At 37.2% G+C, this 21128-nt stretch overlaps 1 long non-coding RNA gene across 1 annotated transcript; it reads right to left on the bottom strand.

Annotated features, from left to right (window-relative positions):
• Window positions 1-537: 537 nt before the first annotated feature.
• Window positions 538-3808, bottom strand: LOC141410752 (uncharacterized). The gene is made up of 2 exons (XR_012435539.1): window positions 3472-3808; window positions 538-1602 (listed from the first exon to the last, which is right to left on the bottom strand). It is a non-coding gene; the product is annotated as an uncharacterized lncRNA (long non-coding RNA).
• Between the last annotated feature and the right edge of the window lie 17320 nt (window positions 3809-21128).

Genomic DNA, 21128 nt, shown 5'->3' on the forward strand with positions numbered 1-21128 from the left:
GCACAATCATATACAGACTCAGATGTAGAACATGTTTATAACAGTGGAACTACTCAGTGGAACTCAGGGAAAGAGGGAAAGGAAAAGAGAATGATAGAGCATCAGTAATATCGTAAAACATAACTTCTGTGAAGGTAGAGGATATAAGGATGTGCACTGAAAGCTGTTGAATTATGGGGGTGGGAGGTAAAGGGGAAAGGGAGAGCAATGGAAGGGGTGGAGCAGACCAAAGCAAAGTATACCCACAGCAGGGATACACTGAGAAACCCCTCAGAACGTTGACTTAAATATTAAGAATAAATGACAGGACTGTAAAATAGGTACTGTGTGTGTGTGTGTGTGTGTGTGTGTGTGTGTGTGTAGTACTAGAGGGAGAGGGAGGGTGAATGAAAGAGATTAAGGTGAGGGTATATGGTGGATGGGCTTCACATACCTACATGAAATAAAACAAAGGAACCTCTTGCAATTGCTTTAAGTGGGGTGGGGAGGGACTTTTACCCCCCAGAATCTTTGGCCATGGGAATCAGTAGTGACAAGGTCATACAAGACTCATTGCCCCAGGCTGTCCTTTTTTTTTTTTGGAAAAGTGTTATTATGTATTTCATTTTAGTGGAGTCTGAGGTCCGTCCCAAAGGGAAAGGGGCAACTTGACGCTCTGGCCTTCCTGTTGCACATGTGCAATTTCATTTTTGTTTAAGGTGTGGAAAGAATACTTAATCCATTTCAATCAGGGATTAGTTTCCCCATAATCAGTTTCAATAGCGATGGTTGGCTTTTAAATCCTTAACTTCCACTACAGTACCTTGGTTTGGTCACTATTAGGTTTGAGGGATGGCATTGGAGATAGGGGCCTATCATCAGGAGATGACATAATTGTGGGGTCTCTTCCAGAGACATTGGCTTCCAATCCACACTGCCTCAAGATGGAAGGCTCTATGGTCATGGTATGTGGGTTGTCTATGACCAACAAAAGGGGGTTGCATTGGTAGAGTTGGCAATTGGGGCGAGAGAGCTCTACTAATTTGGATCTTTCTTTGTAATTGTTTCCATTTTCCCTTCCTGTAGGCTGATGAGGTCCAACCCTTACACTGTGTACTCAACCCACGTCTGAATGGCCCCCACATGACCCATCTAAGTTTTTATTAAAATCATCATGATAGACCTCTCTGGGGCCAGGGTATGAGCACAAATAAATAGTCTTAGCCCAGAGTTGATGTTGTCCCTGGGGATCACCACAGGGGAGTACAAGGCATGCATCAAACTCAACAGTCAAACGAGAAGAAGTTTGGGTGACATCAATGGTAAATACAGTTTCCCAAGTGAAAAAGGGAAAATAGTCCCACTATAGTCTTTTTAAAGTCGCTTTGGTATTGCCAGGCTCTGGAGACACAGTCCATTGTCCCTCCTTGGGAGCTCAATTTATTCAGGTATAGTGGGCCCATGCCTTCTCAGAGCTGTGTACTGCAGTGTTGGTAGTGAGTAACACTTGATAAAATCCCTTGCAGGATGGCTGAGTTTCTCACCACTCCAAGTCTGCTGCAGGATGCAATCTCCCAGTGCGGTAGAGTCTGGGCAAGCAGTCCCTGTTGCCTAAGGGATAAGCTGAAGAGAGACTGAGCTCAGAATTTCAGAGAAACTGATCCATAAGCAAAGGTTTTTCAAAAAGTTACAGTACTAGCCTTATGATCAAACATAATGAAACTTTTACTTTTATAAGCAAATGATGTTTCCTGAGCTATGGATCTTTTAAATACTTTTTCTCACAGCCAGGATAAACTTACCGGCCTTTGGGGGAAGAGGAATGCCCCACAGCCTGGAGTGCCTTTCACCCTAAAATAAGTTACATTTGCTTCCCTGTAGGAAGCAAAAGGCTTCATTGCTTTTTCCTTACTAGGGCCGCTAATTTAAATTTTTACCTTTAGAATAAGATTTAGCAGTTTGTAGACCTCTTATAGGCTTAAGGAGACAGTGTTGGTGCCCCAGATAGAATTAGGTTATTTTTCTTTTTTGATCAAGTGTTAGTCACTTTAAACTTTTATAACTTTAACCTCATAAACTTTTATACAGCATTTAAATGAAATTTAGACATACAGCCCACACATTTGTAGCATGATAGATGTATTAAAACCATTGAAAAGACATTTAGTAAGGACTAGGTTTCCTAAAGAGTCAAAATTCTGATGAGTTCCATAAGCAATACTTTGACTTTAGGAAATCCCTTAGATAACTCTTAAATTAGCCAACCTAATTATACACATAAACTTTTATAAACTCCGTCTATCATACACTTTTAAGACTTACTCAAGACCTTTATACGACACTTTGAACCTTGTGATGGTTTGTCCTTATCTCTCTTCATTTGGAAAAATCCTTAAGACAAACATTTCTTTACAAAATTCTTTCTCATCTAAAAGCATTCTTTCTCAATTTAACTTTTTCTCAAACAAATAGCACATTTTTATATCCTTTTTACTCATTGACTTTATAACTTGTATTTTAAAATAACTTTTAAAATAATTTTAAATTTAAATAAAACTGTCTTTTCAATTAACATTATTTTTACTATATAGACCTATGAAGAAAGGCAATTTAAAACTATTTGTCTATACAAGTAACTTAAAGACACATCCAATTATGAAAAAGTTGAATGCAAGACAGGATGAAACAGATCAAGATTATTGCCCATAAAATAATGCCTGTATTTTAGTTAGACCTGGTTGAAATAACCTGGTTGAAAATCTTGTTTTTTTTAAAAAGTAGTAGCAGAAGAGGTGAGGAGAGAAGAGAACAGAATCAGCAATTCCTTTATATTAATTCTATAATAAGAATCATTTTAAAATAGTTTAAACACACATATGCAAAAAAAGATTTAAATTAAGCATGCCATAAGTGTCAATTTAAGCATGCATAGATGACCTGGAATTCCAGAATAATCATAAATGCAAGACTAATAGACATACACACAAAGACATAAAAACAACTAGCGTGCACTCACAGAAAACCTTTTAAACAAGGTAAGCTCAGGGCCTTTAATTTTCATGCAAATTACAACAGATCTCTTAAAACCTCCTGTTTTAATAAGTACCATCCCTTCCCTGCTAAAGACCAAAATAGAATCCAAATTTCCCTGTTAGACAAACCGCAGAAACTCAAAATCAGTTTAAAAGTAACACAAATGGCTCAAAATACCAACTTGCAATTGGAATCTCTTAAGGCCCAATTCTGAGGCATCTTAATGTTTAGTTTGGCCATATATTAGAGGAAAGACAGAAGGAAGAAAAGACAGAAATGGAGCCATGTATAGCTGCATCTGTTCCCTTTATTTGGAACAATTAATCTATACCCTCAAGGACAGATATCTCCTTACACCTTAATGAGCATAATTAATTAATCAACATAATAATAATAATAAAATTAATTAATCCTTCCTGACCACCAAGGAATATTTTGCCAGTCAATGGTGTTTCTTACCTTCCTTGGTCTGTGCACAGAATTTCTTGGTCGACGTGGTGCTTGCTAAGGCCCTTTCCCCTGAATTGCCAAGACAATTCAGGCCTGGAATGGATTTCCAGTCCAAGAGCACTGGTTGCCCTACACCCCGAGGCCACCACAACAAGGTGGAGAGATGTGTCTCCCTTAGGGGAAGGAGCTTCTGAGCACATTGTCCATGGAACTATCCTGGAAGAGCCCCAAAATTGTTAGAAATAAGACCCCAAAAGACCACTGGAGTCAAAATTGAAGATACAGAAATGAAGAATTGTCTTGGCAAGTCAAAGATTACTTGTGCAGAAGGGTGCGTGGGCACACAGGCACAGCACACACAAAGGGACAGGGCAGTCTGTCCCTCCTTATATTCCTGATATGACTCACCCTGCCTCTTGACCTGGATTGGTCCAGATCAAAAGTTCACAATATTCTCGATTGGCTGGAATTCTATACTAACTTGGGGGAGGGGTTAAGATACACAGCATGGAGGGCAATTTTTGTGGGCAAAGGGGCTTAGCAAGAATCTGGAGGAAGAAGCTGAACTTCAGACAATTCAGGTAATTAAAATGGCAACACACACTTTGATAGAAAAGACTGCTTTCTCACACTATGAATCTACCCTGTGCAATGAATATGTCCTAATAATTTTTTTTAAAAAAATGAATTCTCCTCAAAATATTGTACTTACTTGTGTTGTGAAAGAAATTCTAAATTTCTCAAAAAGTTTGACTTTTGAAGAAACTGAAGTGTTTGTCCTTTTCTTTTGTTACTGGCTGTTCTTCCCCCTGGCTTTTCCATTATTTATTTCTATTTGACTTTAAATAGTACAGAGAAAAAACTCAAAGTGCTACCAACTTGGGGAAATCAAGCAATCCAGAGCTGAACAGAAAGTACTTACTGCTTTGCTTGTCAGATTGACAGTTTCTAAACAGATGGCTGCATGGGGTTAATTTGAATTTCTTGGCTTCTTAAAATTATAAGACAACCACACACTTAGGCATGCAGTACATACTTGTCTTTAAGTCTTTCCATCCATTGTAATAGGCTAAGTGGGTGCTCAGCCTTAAGAACAAGCAAATCTCCACACACACTTAACTCAGTACTGGAGAGAGACTTTTGGAAGGTTGATTATGTGTCCCAGCTAGGGTCAACACACACAGTGGATGAGAACAACACCAAATATTTTTAATGGAGACTAATCAGGAGGTAAGCCAAGAGGAATTACACAGCCACATGTAGAAATAGAATTTTAGAGGGTGGGAACAATAACTTTTTTTTTTTAAAAAAAGATTACTAAGAGGCTTTATTTTTCCACTTTAACAACCTTCATGGCAAAAAAAAATCTTTGGTCTTAAAACTGTCTCTGATAAATGGAACTCCTACAAGGATCTTGGGAATTAGATTTTAAAGGTTATGACTATGAATTTTATCACCTTTATTTTCAAATGTTTGTTTTCTTCATTTTGTGCCAGGGTGGAAGAGAGCATTTGCAAAGACTCTTGAAAAACTGTCAATATACACTCATTCATTTATTTATTCCTATTTAAATTTTACAATGCTCATTTGTGTCAGGTGCTGTGTTAGTCAATACTTTGCCTTCAGCATACTTTATGACCGTGTAAATTAAATGGTGATGTGGTGAGATGGTCAAGGGTGATGATGAAATATGAGAAGAAATATTTGCAGAAACTAGGAAAATGTATGACTCATGACAATATTCTCAGTGTACTTTGCCAGAGATAATATATAATGGAAATTGCTGATTGTTATTTGAACATATCAGGCTATGCTTTTGGAAGACAACTGCTGAGTCAGCATTAATAATAACTCCATTTCAAATATTTAATGTTTGTTTCATTTCATTACACAATCTCATGTAAATTATTTTGTTTTGTTTTTAAAAGGAGTCTATTATTTCCAACACTATGGACACAGTCTTAGGATATTTCAATTATCATATACAGAAGGTATTTTAACACTGATTCATTGTCAGAGGTTTTTCCCAACAACTTTAAAAATTTTCCTTATTAGGTAGAAAAATAACCAAACACTTATAGATACTTCATTGGCTTTATTTTTCCCCTTTGGCATTACTCAGGACTTTGTACCTGCTTGGCAGGCCCTCTAGTACTTGAGCATACCCCCAGCTCTATAGCTACTTCGTTTATCTCAAATAATAACTGAGTGCCTATGACTGCCCAAAGCATTCAAAGGTGAGTGACACTGAGGTCCTGATGGACATACATACATGATATAGTGTAAGGTTAAGAAAAGTTACTGAATACCATAGAATGCACTATCTCATTTATTGGATTTTTTTTTTTTTGGTGGTACTGTGGTTTGAACTCAGGGCCTCACACTTGCTAGGCAGGTGCTCTACCACTTGAGCCACTTCACCAGCCCACTATCTCATTTATTAATAACAGATTACAAATAAGTGCATAGAAACATATGTAGGACCAAGTTGTTAATGGTTTTCATCTCTGAAGGATAGCATTACAGTTATCCAAATTACCTCACTTCTCTGAGAATGTTTTTCAAAGAAAGATTACAAGTCCTTGCTTCTCCCTGACCTCAGTAGTGGGTAAGGGGTGAACATCAGAACCTAGGAAAGCCAACACATTGCTGGGATTGAACCAGTTTAGATCCTCTCCAATAGAGATCTGAAATTGGGACAGGAAATGTGGGTGAACTACAAAGTTTGCTAGAGCCATGAGGCCTGTGTGTGAGGAACAGAAAAAACTAGACAGGGGATTGAGGAAGAAAGAGAGTATTTTTGACTTCTTTCCAATTCTAGGACTCAGCCACTTGAAACTGACTGCACTTTCTTTGAGTCCCTTAGTATACTTACATCTTTTCTTTTAAAATAACTAATAAAGCTTTTTAATATTTAATCTAACTTGAGTGGAATTCTCAGTAATTCAGAACATCTTTATAGTAGATCACTCATTTCCTCTTTGTGAAAAACTCAGTTCTGCTGCTTCTAAATCCTGAAGATTGGCACGTGATATCCATTCAAATTCTGCCAGTTTTGGCCTCCAAGTAGAAATATTTGTGGTCTTAACATATAAGCAAAGACACTTAGAGATAGTCAAAGTTTTTACTGGTCCTACATGGAAATTCTATAGAAGCAGCATTTTCATTGTCAAATATAAGTGAACCAAAATTGACATAATTTCCAATGAAAATGACAACTCCTTATATAGTTTGTTGTACAATGCTTTTACACATTTTAAAATCTTACCCTTTATTTCAAGTTGCATATTTATCTGTTTCTATAGTCTGAATTAAAAAAAAAACTATTGTATGAATAAAATGCCAAACCACTTATCTCAGATGTCCAAAAATGGCTGAGTAATCCATTAATAATCAAATATTGTAAGTATTTGAAGACCTTGTAATAAGAACCATAAATACCACACAGACATGCTTTGCTCTTAAAAACAATATGGAAAAATAAATACAGAAGACATAATATTAGTCTATTGAAAAACAATATTCAAATAAACTAAAATGAGCTCCCATTATTAAGACAAGTTTGTGTACTTTTTAGCATCCTAGTATTCAAAATAAGAAACCTCTTTAACTTGGAACGTTCATTAAACCAGCTGAAATAATATTAGAATTTGACATATGATGTACTCAGTCTCCTGTACTGTAACTCAATTTGGTACATACAATAAGTTTGTTATGACAATTGGTTTATTTCTGATGAATGTTGCTATGAGATTTTCTCAATAACCACAACTCCCCTAAATCCTTAAAAAGCAATACTGTAATTTTATCCAAAGTCAAAATTCTTGAGTTACTCCAGAATTCACAGATTTTATTTACACTTTTAGTTTCTATAATCATCCTTGTTGATTTTACATTAGAGAGATACCCAGAAATCACCTGGGTTCATCTTTATTAAAAAACAACAGCAAAACGTAGCAGATGCATTACAGTAATTGTCAAACAATTTTTACTGCAAGCAAAAACATCTTTCAGGCATTTTAATTATGCCAGCTGTGTTTCCAGCATGCTAGCCAATGTACTCATTTCATCTCCCCCAAATCTGCATTATGGCATACATGATAACAAAAATAACATGGTAAAAAGTTTTATATTTCGAACAAAAAGGTTTTTATATAATAGACTTTATTTTAAATTGCAAATATAGTTCTACTTTCCAAATATAAAATCAGGAATAATTATTTATTATGTAAAGAAGACACAAGAGGACATTGGTTTTAAGAAGAGATGGCTTTGGTTGTAAGCTTCTACTAGATTCAGTTTTCATGAGTCTCTTATTTTTAAGAATAGATCAGTTGAACATTTCTAAATTTAAATTTCTTTTTTCATAACTTCTCCATCGTATCAAATCTTTATTGCTGCTTTATAAATGCTAAGTATTCTAGTTCTTAATTCATAATAAAATGTTAGCAAACATTTTAGTGAGAATAGAGCTTATAACTGACTTTGTTTTGGTAAGCGAAATGGTCACCAATCTTCACGTCTAGATTTTTGAGGAGTCTGACCTTTTGTGTGTGTGTATGTGGTGTTGGGAATAAAACTCACTACCGACTATGCAAAGCATAAGCTGTACCACCAAGCTACACTCCAAGCCCTCTGTAGACTGACTTTTGCCTTGGTTTATTTTGGCATTCTTTTATTATTTTTCACATCACCTGTTATCTCTCTTGTATGATGAATTTTTAAAATCAAAGCCTTTTTCTAAATGAGGGTCTTCCTTTCTACATGTAGAGTAACTCCTTTACCTAGCGTTCAGTTCTCTCCCTTTGTCAGACAGTTGTGAATTCTTTTGTTTGCAAAAACAGAAGAAAGAAAGAGCAAAATACAGAATGAGACAAAAGGAAAGGAGGGGAAAATCTGGGAGATGAAATGGGGACAAAACAAAGAAGTTTCCCTTAATAGAAGGCGATATAAATAAAAAGATTAACTTTGGAGAAAAGGAATGAGTTAAAAAGATAAGGAAATAAATAAATACTAAAACAGACAGCATAGGAAAAAGCAGATATCTTATTATTCATTTCAGCTATATCAAAAATAATTTCATGAATAAAATAAGTTAAAGTCCTTAGAAGATGTTAATGTTGAAATATCTGTTTAGACTTGTCACACTTTAGATAAAAGCATAATCTTGCACCATGAAAATATCCTAATAATTTTATTTTCTCTCTAATCTTAATTTTCTGGGACAGGAAACTCCAAATGACATCAACTTTGTGTTTCAATAACAAACCAAATTAAAATTATTTTAGAATAAAAATGCGATGCATCTTCATTTAGAAGCCAGATGTCTTATTAAATAGATTTTCCTCTGTTGGCTGCCTTGTGTTAAGGGCAGATTTAAAACAAGAACAGCTTCTGTGAAATAGAATTATACTCCCTTGTGTGACTTTCACAATCATGGAGACTGGAACAGGAAAGCAACTGGCAAACAAAGCTGTAAAACAGTGTTTATTTTTTGTTTAAAGAGGTTGCTAAAGTCTTAAGTCAGATATGATTTTCTTTTGGTTTTCTAGAACCTTGTATTGTCTAGATTATGTTAAACTTGTTGGTACATCCATTCCGAGTTTCTAGTTAGAGCTTTTAGAAAAAGCCTCTCATTGTTCTAAAGTTCAGCCATCAAAGACTTCTTTGGTGGAGAATTTACATTTCTTAACATTTTTTTTGCTTCTTAGTCTTATAAAAACTCTAAAATGGATGCAGTAACATCAAAGACAGAAGCATAAACTATATCTGGTGTTTGGGAATTAAAGTTCTTTCTGCTTCTTCCTGTGTACCCACTCTGTGAAAGAATGGCTTCTTTCTCTTGTTGACAACTTTCATTTCCCTGTTTTGTCTTTTTGTTGAAAAATATGTTAAAGCATACCTATCACAATGGGATGTGTTTACAATGCTCTTTCTGCTACTTAGCTTAACCACATCGGAAATTATTAGTAACTGGAAAATCTTAGGTATAAAAGATTGATTCTTAAGATAAAGTTCAGTTAAGTTTTCTCTGCATTATCCAGCGGACAGAACCACAAGATCCAGAAGCTGTTAAATTACTTGGTTTAACAGCACTCTTGTTGTAAGGGCAGATCATGTTTGGACACTGGTACATGTGAGGAATTTGTGATTTGTAAGGTAGCCCATTTCACTTTTGGGAAACAGTTTTTTTTTTTTTTTGCAGCATTAGGGTTTGAATTCAGGGTCTCACACTTGCTAGTCAGGTACTTCTTATCACTTGAGCTACTCCATCAGCCCTTTTTTGTGATGGATTTTTTTTTCCAGATAGGGTCTCACCAACTATTTGTGGGGTCTGGCTTCAAACCCTGATGCTCCTGATCTCTGCCTCCTGAGTAGACAGGATTACGGGTTGGAAAACTGTTAGCTTTTTAATAGTTTGTGCTGAAGTGTTCTAGGAGTTTTCATTTATTGAGTATACTCTAATGGCAACATGTATCGAGTTTCTATTCTGTTTCCTACCCAGCAGCCCTCTGTATCTGGAGGCAGCTACTCTACTCTGAATCTTCTTCAGGTTTAATGTTCTAGTACCTTCAGTTGTATTTCATATTGCATCCCCTGACCAGCCTGGTCAGTTGGTGAGTCTATCCTGCTTCTGGTAGAAAGTTGAAATGATTTGAGTTCTGATGCTTTGTTATTATTTTTTTCCCTCTTCATATTATCAGGAGAGTCTGAAAAAATTATTGTTTTAAGTACTTAAATAATTATTTTCCCACTTAATAAACTTTTCAAAATTTATTTTACATATGAAATATTTTAAAATACAAAAAAGTATATATGCTAGCTATCATCAAGTAAAAAACCAAATCCAGACTTGATAAAGAATGGACTGTTGGAAGGGTTATTGCAAGGTGGGAAAAAGGACAATTGAAATAAGGACCGCAATTTGACCAGAAGATCTGTAAGCACCTCAAGGGTTAAGGCAAGAAGAGAATTTTCTTGTAGAGAGGACTATCCAAGCTAGAAACAGCCAGCTGTGGGTAAGAGGGATGAAAGGCTACCAAGACAAGATGCAGATTAGAGAATGTTTTACCCTGAGGCCAGAATATTATTGGCAGGTTCTGTAAAGGAGAAAATGTATGTTGGCCAAAGCTAGGGACCTGGGGAAAGAGGAGAAACTAAACCAAAATTTGGCTGATAACCACTTTGTTCTGATTGGTCAGAAGGTGCACACGGTTCAGCTACACACTAATGAAACAAGGATAGGAATTTGAAATATATTGAGCCTTGTCTTATGTAATTTACGAGAAGATTGGTTGTTCTTTTAAGTAAGCCGTTTTCTGGGATACAGAAGGGTGGATGTGGGGGTCTTTGGATCTCAGGGCTCAGATAAACTCAACATTGTCTCTGTTTAACACACAATTTAATGAATGTCACCATTTTCTTTTTTTCTGTATTTGCTCCAAAAGCATTTTATAAAGAAATGTACACCACTGAGCTCATGCTGTAATTTCAGCTACTTGGGAGGATTTGTCCAGGCCAGCCTGGGCAAAAAAGCTTATCAGACCCCATCTCAGTGGAAAAAAGCTGGATGTAGTGGTGCTTGCGTGCTACAGCAGGAAGCGTTAAATAGAAAGATTGTGGTCTAGGAAGAAGATTGTGGGCAAAAAAGTGAGACCTTATTTCCAAAATAACCAGAGCAAAAAAGGCTGGGACTGTGGCTCAAGTGGTAGAGTGCCTGCCTAGCAAGCATGATGTCCTGATTTTAAACCCCTGTACTGCCAAAAAGAAAAAATAATGTACACTACTGACCCTCCTACCTTGCTTTATTTCCTTGCCTTTCTTTCCAAAGTTCATCACTGTTCTGAGAGGAAAATGTATCTTTCCTTTCCATGGGTTTAGACTTTGTTGCTTATGTGTGATCCATCTAATACACACACACACACACACACACAGTATTGTTTGATGTGTTCTAATCTAGCTATCTATTTCTGTACAATCATCTATCTGTCTATTCTCGGTGGTACTGGAGATCGAACCCATGGCTTCACACATGCTAAGCACATGCTCTACTGTGAGCCATCCAAAGCAGTGTCTGATGGTTTTAGATTTATCCAGTGGTGCCATAGGGGAGATTTTATATAGAAATAACTTTTTCCATGCCATGGCGAGTATTTGAGATCTACATGTTGAAATGTGTCTCTTTAGATCGTTTATTTTAATTACTATTATATGGACATATAATATTCTATTTTAAAATTGATTCACCCTTAGATACTTATATTATATATAATTTATTAAATATGTGTATATATCCACAGACATTATTATAAACAGTAGGTCTTTTTGTGGTTCCATTAACTTTTTTTTTTTGAATATAATGATATTTTAATTTGACTGTAAGTTATATACACTGAGAATTAGAAAACACCCAGTGCTTAAATAGAGAATAAAAATCTTCAAACCTATAGTACTTCAGTCAAAGACAAGCATATAAATGCTACCCAACAACATTTAATGGCCTGAGTATTTTTTCTTTGAGGTACAGGGTTGTGTTAGCCAGATTTTTGTTGCTATTACAAAATATCAGAAAGAAAGACTTTGAAAGGAAGAAAGGTTATTTTGGCTCATGGTTTCAGAGGTCTCATTCATGGTTGGCTGACTCCATACTTTTTAGGACTGTAGTGAAGCAGAATATCATGGTGGCAGTAGCCTGTGGCAGAGGAGTCTCCTTACCTCATGAAAGCCAGGAAACAAAAAAAGAGAAAGAGGCCAGGGTCCCAATATCCCCTTCAGTGCATGCACACAATTATCTGCTTTCTTCAGTGAGATCACACCTCCTAACAGCTGCATCACTTCCTAATAACACCACAAGCTGCTAATCAGGCCTTGAGTACATGGCCTTTTGGGGGACATTATGGATCCAGAACATAATGAGGGTAAAGACTTTTTACATGCCAGAAGGATCAATGTTCCCAGAATATCAGCTTAAGTAACACCAAAAAACAAAAAAATTTCTAGAAGAAATAGCATAAAGTGGGAAGTGATGTCCCAGTTTGCAAACATGAACATGGAAGAGTGTTCTCCTGGTTAACCTCTATCTCCAAAGGTGAGGATGGGATGTGTTATTTACTAAGTCCTCACTCTGTGCTTTGTGACTTCAAACACTATCTTCTGAGCCCTCCACAATGAGCAGTAGTAGCTCCTTGTCTGCCAAGCAGAAGTCCAGTACAGTAGACACGGCAGTAATGAAACCCTGTGTGTGAGGAGGATTCTTTCTACTACTTATCTGTGTGGTGTTGACATGCATCATCTCATTGTATTATACAATCTTTTTTTTTCTTTCTTTTATTATTCATATGTGCATACAAGGCTTGGGTCATTTCTCCCCCCTGCCCCCACCCCCTCCCTTACCACCCACTCCGCCCCCTCCCTCTTCCCCCACCCCCTCAATACCCAGCAGAAACTATTTTGCCCTTATTTCTAATTTTGTTGTAGAGAGAGTATAAGCAATAATAGGAAGGAACAAGGGTTTTTGCTATTTGAGATAAGGATAACTATACAGGGCATTGACTCACATTGATTTCCTGTGCGTGTGTGTTACCTTCTAGGTTAATTCTTTTTGATCTAACCTTTTCTCTAGTTCCTGGTCCCCTTTTCCTATTGGCCTCAGTTGCTTTTAAGGTATCTGCTTTAGTTTCTCTGCGTTAAGGGCAACAATTGCTAGCTAGTTTTTTAGGTGTCTTACCTATCCTCACCCCTCCCTTGTGGGCTTTGATTTTTATCATGTGCTCAAAGTCCAATTCCCTTGTTGTGTTTGCCCTTGATTTAATGTCCACATATGAGGGAGAACATACGATTTTTGGTCTTTTGGGCCAGGCTAACCTCACTCAGAATGATGTTCTCCAATTCCATCCATTTACCAGCAAATGATAACATTTCGTTCTTCTTCATGGCTGCATAAAATTCCATTGTGTATAGATACCACATTTTCTTAATCCATTTGTCAGTGCTGGGGCATCTTGGCTGTTTCCATAACTTGGCTATTGTGAATAGTGCCGCAATAAACATGGATGTGCAGGTGCCTCTGGAGTAACCTGTGTCACAGTCTTTTGGGTATATCCCCAAGAGTGGTATTGCTGGATCAAATGGTAGATCAATGTTTAGCTTTTTAAGTAGCCTCCAAATTTTTTTCCAGAGTGGTTGTACTAGTCTACATTCCTGCCAACAGTGTAAGAGGGTTCCTTTTTCCCTGCATCCTCGCCAATACCTGTTGGTGGTGGTGTTGCTAATGATGGCTATTCTAACAGGGGTGAGGTGGAATCTTAGTGTGGTTTTAATTTGCATTTTCTTTATTGCTAGAGATGGTGAGCATTTTTTCATGTGTTTTTTGGCCATTTGAATTTCTTCTTTTGAGAAAGTTCTGTTTAGTTCACTTGCCCATTTCTTTATTGGTTCATTAGTTTTGGGAGAATTTAGTTTTTTAAGTTCCCTATATATTCTGGTTATCAGTCCTTTGTCTGATAAGTAGCTGGCAAATATTTTCTCCCACTCTGTGGGTGTTCTCTTCAGTTTAGAGACCATTTCTTTTGATGAACAGAAGCTTTTTAGTTTTATGAGGTCCCATTTATCTCTTAGTTGCTGTGCTGCTGGGGTTTCGTTGAGAAAGTTCTTACCTATACCTACTAACTCCAGAGTATTTCCTACTCTTTCCTGTATTGACTTTAGAGTTTGTGGTCTGATATTAAGATCCTTAATCCATTTTGAGTTAATCTTGGTATAGGGTGATATACATGGATCTAGTTTCAGTTTTTTGCAGACTGCTAACCAGTTTTCCCAGCAGTTTTTGTTGAAGAGGCTGCTATTTCTCCATCACATATTTTTAGCTCCTTTGTCAAAGACAAGTTGGTTATAGTTGTGTGGCTTCATATCTGGGTCCTCTATTCTGTTCCACTGGTCTTCATGTCTGTTTTTGTGCCAGTACCATGCTGTTCATACAATCTTTTTAATGGGTCTGTGTTTCTGGATGACCTGCTTAGGAAGGAGGAACTAGTAGCTATATGATGTCCTCTTCAAAAGAAAGTAAGCACAAACAGAAGAAAAACAAAAACAAACATCAAGACAGTCTTCAACAAAATCCCTCGAGGTGACATGCAGAAGAGATAACAAGGGGGACATGGCAATTTCTTCAATTGTGAGCTTATAGGCAGAAGACATGGCACATGAATGGGTGCCCCGTTCTCTTGCTGCTACACTAGGAGTACTCAGATCAGCCATGCACCATGGTGCTATGCTCCTGCAGAAGGGCTCTAATCCCAGTGCTCTTTTTCTAGGGCAGAGGGAAGAATCACCTCATCAGTGCAGAAAATTAGTGTTTTGAGCTAATCAAACAAATTGAGCAGAGGAACCAGCAGTTTAGGGGAATGCTAACACCAGCTGCCTTGTACTAGAACACTTTGGGGCCCGTTAATCACATGAGAAGTGGAATGTGGATGCTAGCCCCTCCTAGCTTGCCACTAGACAACGTAGAAAGAGCCCCTGGGGCCATTCAATGGGTTATCCCACATGTCACATGTCTTCTTTTACACTTGTCTCCACAATGAGTGGGAGACTCTGGACCCCTCAATCTGGTTGCCTGGAAGGAGCTGGAAAAGGGCTCAGGTTAGTTAGCAACCCAGGCTGATAGGAATGATGGATTACATAGTTTAGCACCACACTTCTGTTTCATGCCAGGAAGACACTGAACAGCCCCAGGGGGTGATCTTCAGGCTGAAATTACGATGGTAGCCCTCAGAGGCCTAAGGAAAGTGGCTTTCCAGGTATTTAAAACTTAAAATCAGGTATCCTTTGTGCTTTTTTCCAGCCCTATCACTTGCTAACTATGTGCCTCCGGGAAGATAACTTCAATCCTCAAGCTTCCATTTTCTCATGGGGATAATGGGACCAAAATGCTCTCCTAAAGGATAGAAGGGAATTTGATCGACAAATTTGGAGGAGATAAAAATTTGTCAGTGTGACACATTGTTCAAAAGTGAATTTTCCCAGTTACTGGTCTTTTTATACAATGATAATATTGGCATGGTTTGTAATTTTGTTTTTCACCATATTGAATGGACAAAATAATACACCTTGATTACCTCTAATAATTTCAGGTTATAATATCTTGCGCTTCATCTCATGTCCTGTATACAATGCATAGAAATTGTAACAATATAAGCTGATTGAGAATATGCAGTTTTTAACCAACATATGAGTTAAAAAAGAAAAGAATAATCAGTTGAAATTAATCTGGTCTTTTTAAGGAGAGATATAAATACCAAAAAGTCCCTGAACTCCAAATTATTTCCTTTGTTGTTTAGAGTACTTTAACTGGTTATTTTAATGTAAAATCAATGCATGATTATTATAGACAATAAAAACTAAAAACAAACAAAAAGAAAAACATAAAGAACCTTCACGCCTCTACCTGCTCAGCAGCAACAACCATTAACTCCACAGTACATGTCCTTCCAAGGTCTTTTCTAGGCATGTGTGTAATTGTTGGGTTTTATAATAATTTTGTTGTTTATTTATTTGTTTTTTATTTTTAAATTTTTTTCTTCTTATTTTTATTTTATTTTTTTATTATTTTATTTTATTTTATATTCATATGTGCATACAAGGCTTGGGTCATTTCTCCTCCCTGCCCCCACCCCCTCCCTTACCACCCACTCCGCCCCCTGCTTCTCCCCCCCACCCCCTCAATACCCAGCAGAAACTATTTTGACCTTATTTCTAATTTTGTTGTAGAGAGAGTATAAACTATAATAGGAAGGAACAAGGGTTTTTGCTGGTTGAGATACGGATAGCTATACAGGGCGTTGACTCACATTGACTTTCTGTGCGTGTGTGTTACCTTCTAGGTTAATTCTTTTTGATCTAACCTTTTCTCTAGTTCCTGGTCCCCTTTTCCTATTGGCCTCAGTTGCTTTTAAGGTATCTGTTTTAGTTTCTCTGCGTTAAGGGCAACAATTGCTAGCTAGTTTTTTAGGTGTCTTACCTATCCTCACCCCTCCCTTGTGGGCTTTGACTTTTATCATGTGCTCAAAGTCCAATTCCCTTGTTGTGTTTGCCCTTGATTTAATGTCCACATATGAGGGAGAACATACGATTTTTGGTCTTTTGGGCCAGGCTAACCTCACTCAGAATGATGTTCTCCAATTCCATCCATTTATCAGCAAGTGATAACATTTTGTTCTTCTTCATGGCTGCATAAAATTCCATTGTGTATAGATACCACATTTTCTTGATCCATTCGTCGGTGGTGGGGCATCTTGGCTGTTTCCATAACTTGGCTATTGTGAATAGTGCTGCAATAAACATGGGTGTGCAGGTGCCTCTGGAGTAACCTGTGTCACAGTCTTTTGGTTATATCCCCAAGAGTGGTATTGCTGGATCAAATGGTAGATCAATGTTTAGCTTTTTAAGTAGCCTCCAAATTTTTTTCCAGAATGGTTGTACTAGTTTACATTCCCACCAACAGTGTAAGAGGGTTCCTTTTTCCCTGCATCCTTGCCAACACCTGTTGGTGGTGTTGCTAATGATGGCTATTCTAACAGGGGTGATGTGGAATCTTAGTGTGGTTTTAATTTGCATTTCCTTTATTGCTAGAGATGGTGAGCATTTTTTCATGTGTTTTTTGGCCATTTGAATTTCTTCTTTTGAGAAAGTTCTGTTTAGTTCACTTGCCCATTTCTTTATTGGTTCATTAGTTTTGGGAGAATTTAGTTTTTTAAGTTCCCTAAAGGGTTATCAGTTCTTTAATTGCATTAAATATGTACATTACTTTTGGGAGTATCAACATTTTTACTATGTTGATTCTACCAATCCATGATTTTTAATTTTATTATTACTTTTTAAATTGTGCTGGGTGGGGGTACATTGTGGCATTTACAAAAGTTCTTACAATATATCAAATATATCATTCTTAAATTCACCCCCTCCACCATTCTCCCTTATCCTCCTCCCCACATTCCTGAAATAGTTTCACAGGTCTCATTTTTCTGTTTTCACACGTGTACCCAGTATTTTCACTATATTCATCCTCCCACGCCCTTTCCCTACCTCTATCCTCCCTCCCACTGGTACCAACCCCACCAGACAGGACCTGTTCCACCCTCATGTTCTCTGGTTTTGCAAAAGAAAAAAACTTGACATTTTTGCTTGTTTAAGATAGCTACACAGGGAGTTTCCTTGTGACATTTTTGTGTATATGTGTATTATAGCCCAAATTGGCTCATCTCCTCTACTTTCTTCTTTCTACCTTAGTCCCCTTCTTCTGTTGGTTTCAACAGGTTTAAAAATCCTATATTCATTCTTGTATAGGAAGTACCTTAACCATACTTACCTTCTTAACTTCCTTGTTTAACCCTACCCCTCTCATATGTGACCTCCCCTTAGCATCACCTGTTTTTCATAATATTGCTGCATTTGTATATGTATAGATATATATTCCACATACAAGGAAAATGTGTGGCTTTGGCCTGGCTAACTTCACTTGAGATGATGTTCTCCAGTTCCCCCCATTTGCTTAAAGCAGGAACATTTCTTTATGTTCCAGGAGTGAAATTTGTTGTATCAGTGCCTCTGGTCTGCTTTTTCTCCCCTTACTTTTGTTGAACTCTATAAATCAATTTTAGAGACAGAAAGAGTACCAGGAATTGAACTCTTTAATAGTTTCTGGGGTATATATACCTTGAAGTAGAATTTCTGAAACTTTACTAGTTACTATCAACTTTTTCTGAAAGTGATTGGACCAATTTACTAGATAAAGTGAAAAATTTCCCCAAAGCATCTACTAATTTCTGTCCACAACACTTAGCAGTCTATGGTAGTTTCTTTTGCTCTACATTCTTACATACTTATATTTCAGGCTAAAATCTTGGCACCATTACTGAGGATGAACTAGTACATCTTTCTGTTTTAATTGTGGTTTTGGCGGTATGGATTTTGAACTCAGGGCCTTACCCTTGCTAGGCAGGTGTTCCACTACTTGAGCCACATCCCCTGCTCTTTTTGCTTTGGTTATTTTTGAGATAGAGTCTTGCTTTATGCCTGGGATGGTCTGGTTCATGATCCTCCTATTTATGCCCCCTGCATAGCTGGGATGACAGGTGCATCCCAGTGCAGTTTATTGGTTGAGATGGGGTTTTAAAGACCTTTTGCGTGGGCCAGTCTTGAATGGCAATCCTCGTTATATGTACCTCCCAAGTAGCTAGGATTATAAATGTATGCTGTTTTACTTTTTACTTCCTGATTAATAATGATGTTGGATTTATTGTAGTATTTTTATAGACCATGTAGTTTTTCACTTCTGTGATATAACTACTTGTATTTTTTGCCCATTTTTCTCTTCAGCCATTTTTCTTTTTTTTCTATTGAAGATACTTTTCATGATTTCTATATACTAATTCTTTGATTATCCACATTTTCTCTCCTAATCTCTTTGCTTATGTATGTGTAGCTTATATACATTATGTAGCCCAGGCTGGCCTTGAACTTGCAATCCTCTGCCTCTGCATCTTGTTTTTTTATGTTTTCTCGAAAGACAAGATTATAGCACTGGTAAAGTGAGTCATGTGTTAGAGTGTATGCTTGGCAAGTGCAAAACCCTGAGTTCAAACCTTGGTACCACAAAAATGGAAAGGAAGAAAAAAAGAATTACAACAAATTTAGTTTAAGACCTGATTGGATCATGTTTATGATTCTAGAATTAAGCAATACCCAATTCTGTAAAATGGAATAACTGTTCCAATGAGCTAGCAGAAGAGGTTGACTTTATAGGCAGGAAAGGGGTGAAGAAAGCAGAGATAGGGAGCAAAAAGTGGATTAATCATTCTTAAGGCACTTTATAGAGTTGAAGCAGAGGTGACTTCCTTATGCTGACTTAGGTAAGCTGGGTCCTTTGTGAATCTCCTATTTTGAAGAATTCAGTTTGATTAAATGGCACTTAGTGTGAATGACTCCACTCTGGTTTGGTTTGGTCTGGTCTGATTAGTCTGATCAGGCCTAGTGCAGGCACTCAGTCCAAAACAATGTCCTGTTTTAATTTTTGTTTCATAATTTGAATGTTTCAGTCAGCTTAAGTTAAATTATGCCATGTTCACAAATTTTAGCTTGCTGCAAAAAAAGCATTTCTCCCTCATATTCACATGGGTCAACGGTTTCAGCTTCATATCTTTGCCAATTCATGGGCTGTACCTGAAGAGGCAGCTCTTGGACATGCTAGTCTTGTGTAGAAAAGAGATAACAGATGGGCTTATAAACCTTCTGTTTGCAAGGCACAATATCAGTTCACATTTTATCGTCCAAAAGCAGTGACATGTGGTGAGAACATATGATCTCCCACAGGTGAGCCACTGGGGAGGAGTGGCACAGTATAGCACACTAGACTTCCCAATCCTTTTCTTTATGGCATATATATACCTTTTATACCGTGTTGAGAAATAGTTCCTTAACTCAGTGCCATAAAAATATTGTCCTAGGTGCTCTGTGTAAAGACTTGATTTGTACATTTGTATTTTTGACTTGTCTGGAATCTGTTTTTGTGTATGGTGTGAGATAGGAATGTCATTATTATTTTGGTCAAATACCCTACCAGTATTCATGGGCTATTCTGTCCCATTTTCTCTGATTTTTATAAATAATGATCTCTGTCTCATATTCAGTCCCCATGTAGATGAGAACCACTTCCTCTCTCCCTCTTGAGTCCCTATGATGGAGAAAGCTGTTTCAGGACTTGGTTTTCTGTGCCATCTGTCCTGGCCTTGCTCTCCAGACCTATGGCATTAACCTCTTTAGTCACATCTTTGCTTTGAGTCTTGCTTCAGCTTTAACACTTGAGATTTTCTTTTCTAATGAATTGTTACTGCCTAGTTATGGAATTAAACTAATTTGGGGGTATGTTTAATCCATCATTTCTTTTTTATTTTTGGGGTGCTGGGGATTGAACTCAGGGCCCCGTGCATGCAAGGTACATGCTTTACCATGAGCTACATGCTCAGCCCATTATCTATTGTTTGGATATGTTGCTAATTGAGGAAAGTCTGCTGAACCCATAAGAGACTCTTAAAAAAAGTTTAAGATCTGCAGTATTCAAACAAGAGAATATATAATGGTAGATTTAATGGTACCTGGAATGATGAAAAAGATATTTTATGACATACAAACTTTCTTAGGGAATTTCAAATTATGCATTGAGGAAATTAGCTTTAAAAATAATTAAAAAGCTATCTATTATTCAAGCTATTATAATAGGTAAATTCAGCTTATAGGAAGCTGTTTCTTGCTATGGTGTGTTGAGTTTAATATCTCTGCCATTTTTCTCTATTTTCAATAAATATCAGAAACAAAATGAAAGACGCTTCCAGACTTTTATGGGTGTGTTATACATTTGTGGGTATGTGGAAGGGTAGTGGGAATTAGGGAGGGGAAGAGGGAGGCAATTTTTTGTTTTGTTCTTGACATCTTACTACAGATACTTCCATGCTAACAATAATTTCTCTCCCTTGCAAGCTTAGAAGAGGATATTATGTGCACCTCAATTGGGCTGTATGGGCGCTAACCACTTAGCACTCACTTCCCGTTCAAGGGTCATGTGAGTTTAAACGCACCTTAGTTCATTCCTGGTCCTAGTTTCTTCTTGACTG

The sequence above is a fragment of the Castor canadensis genome, chromosome 9 (genome assembly GCF_047511655.1).
Source record: "Castor canadensis chromosome 9, mCasCan1.hap1v2, whole genome shotgun sequence".
NCBI classification, from domain to species: Eukaryota; Metazoa; Chordata; class Mammalia; order Rodentia; family Castoridae; genus Castor; species Castor canadensis.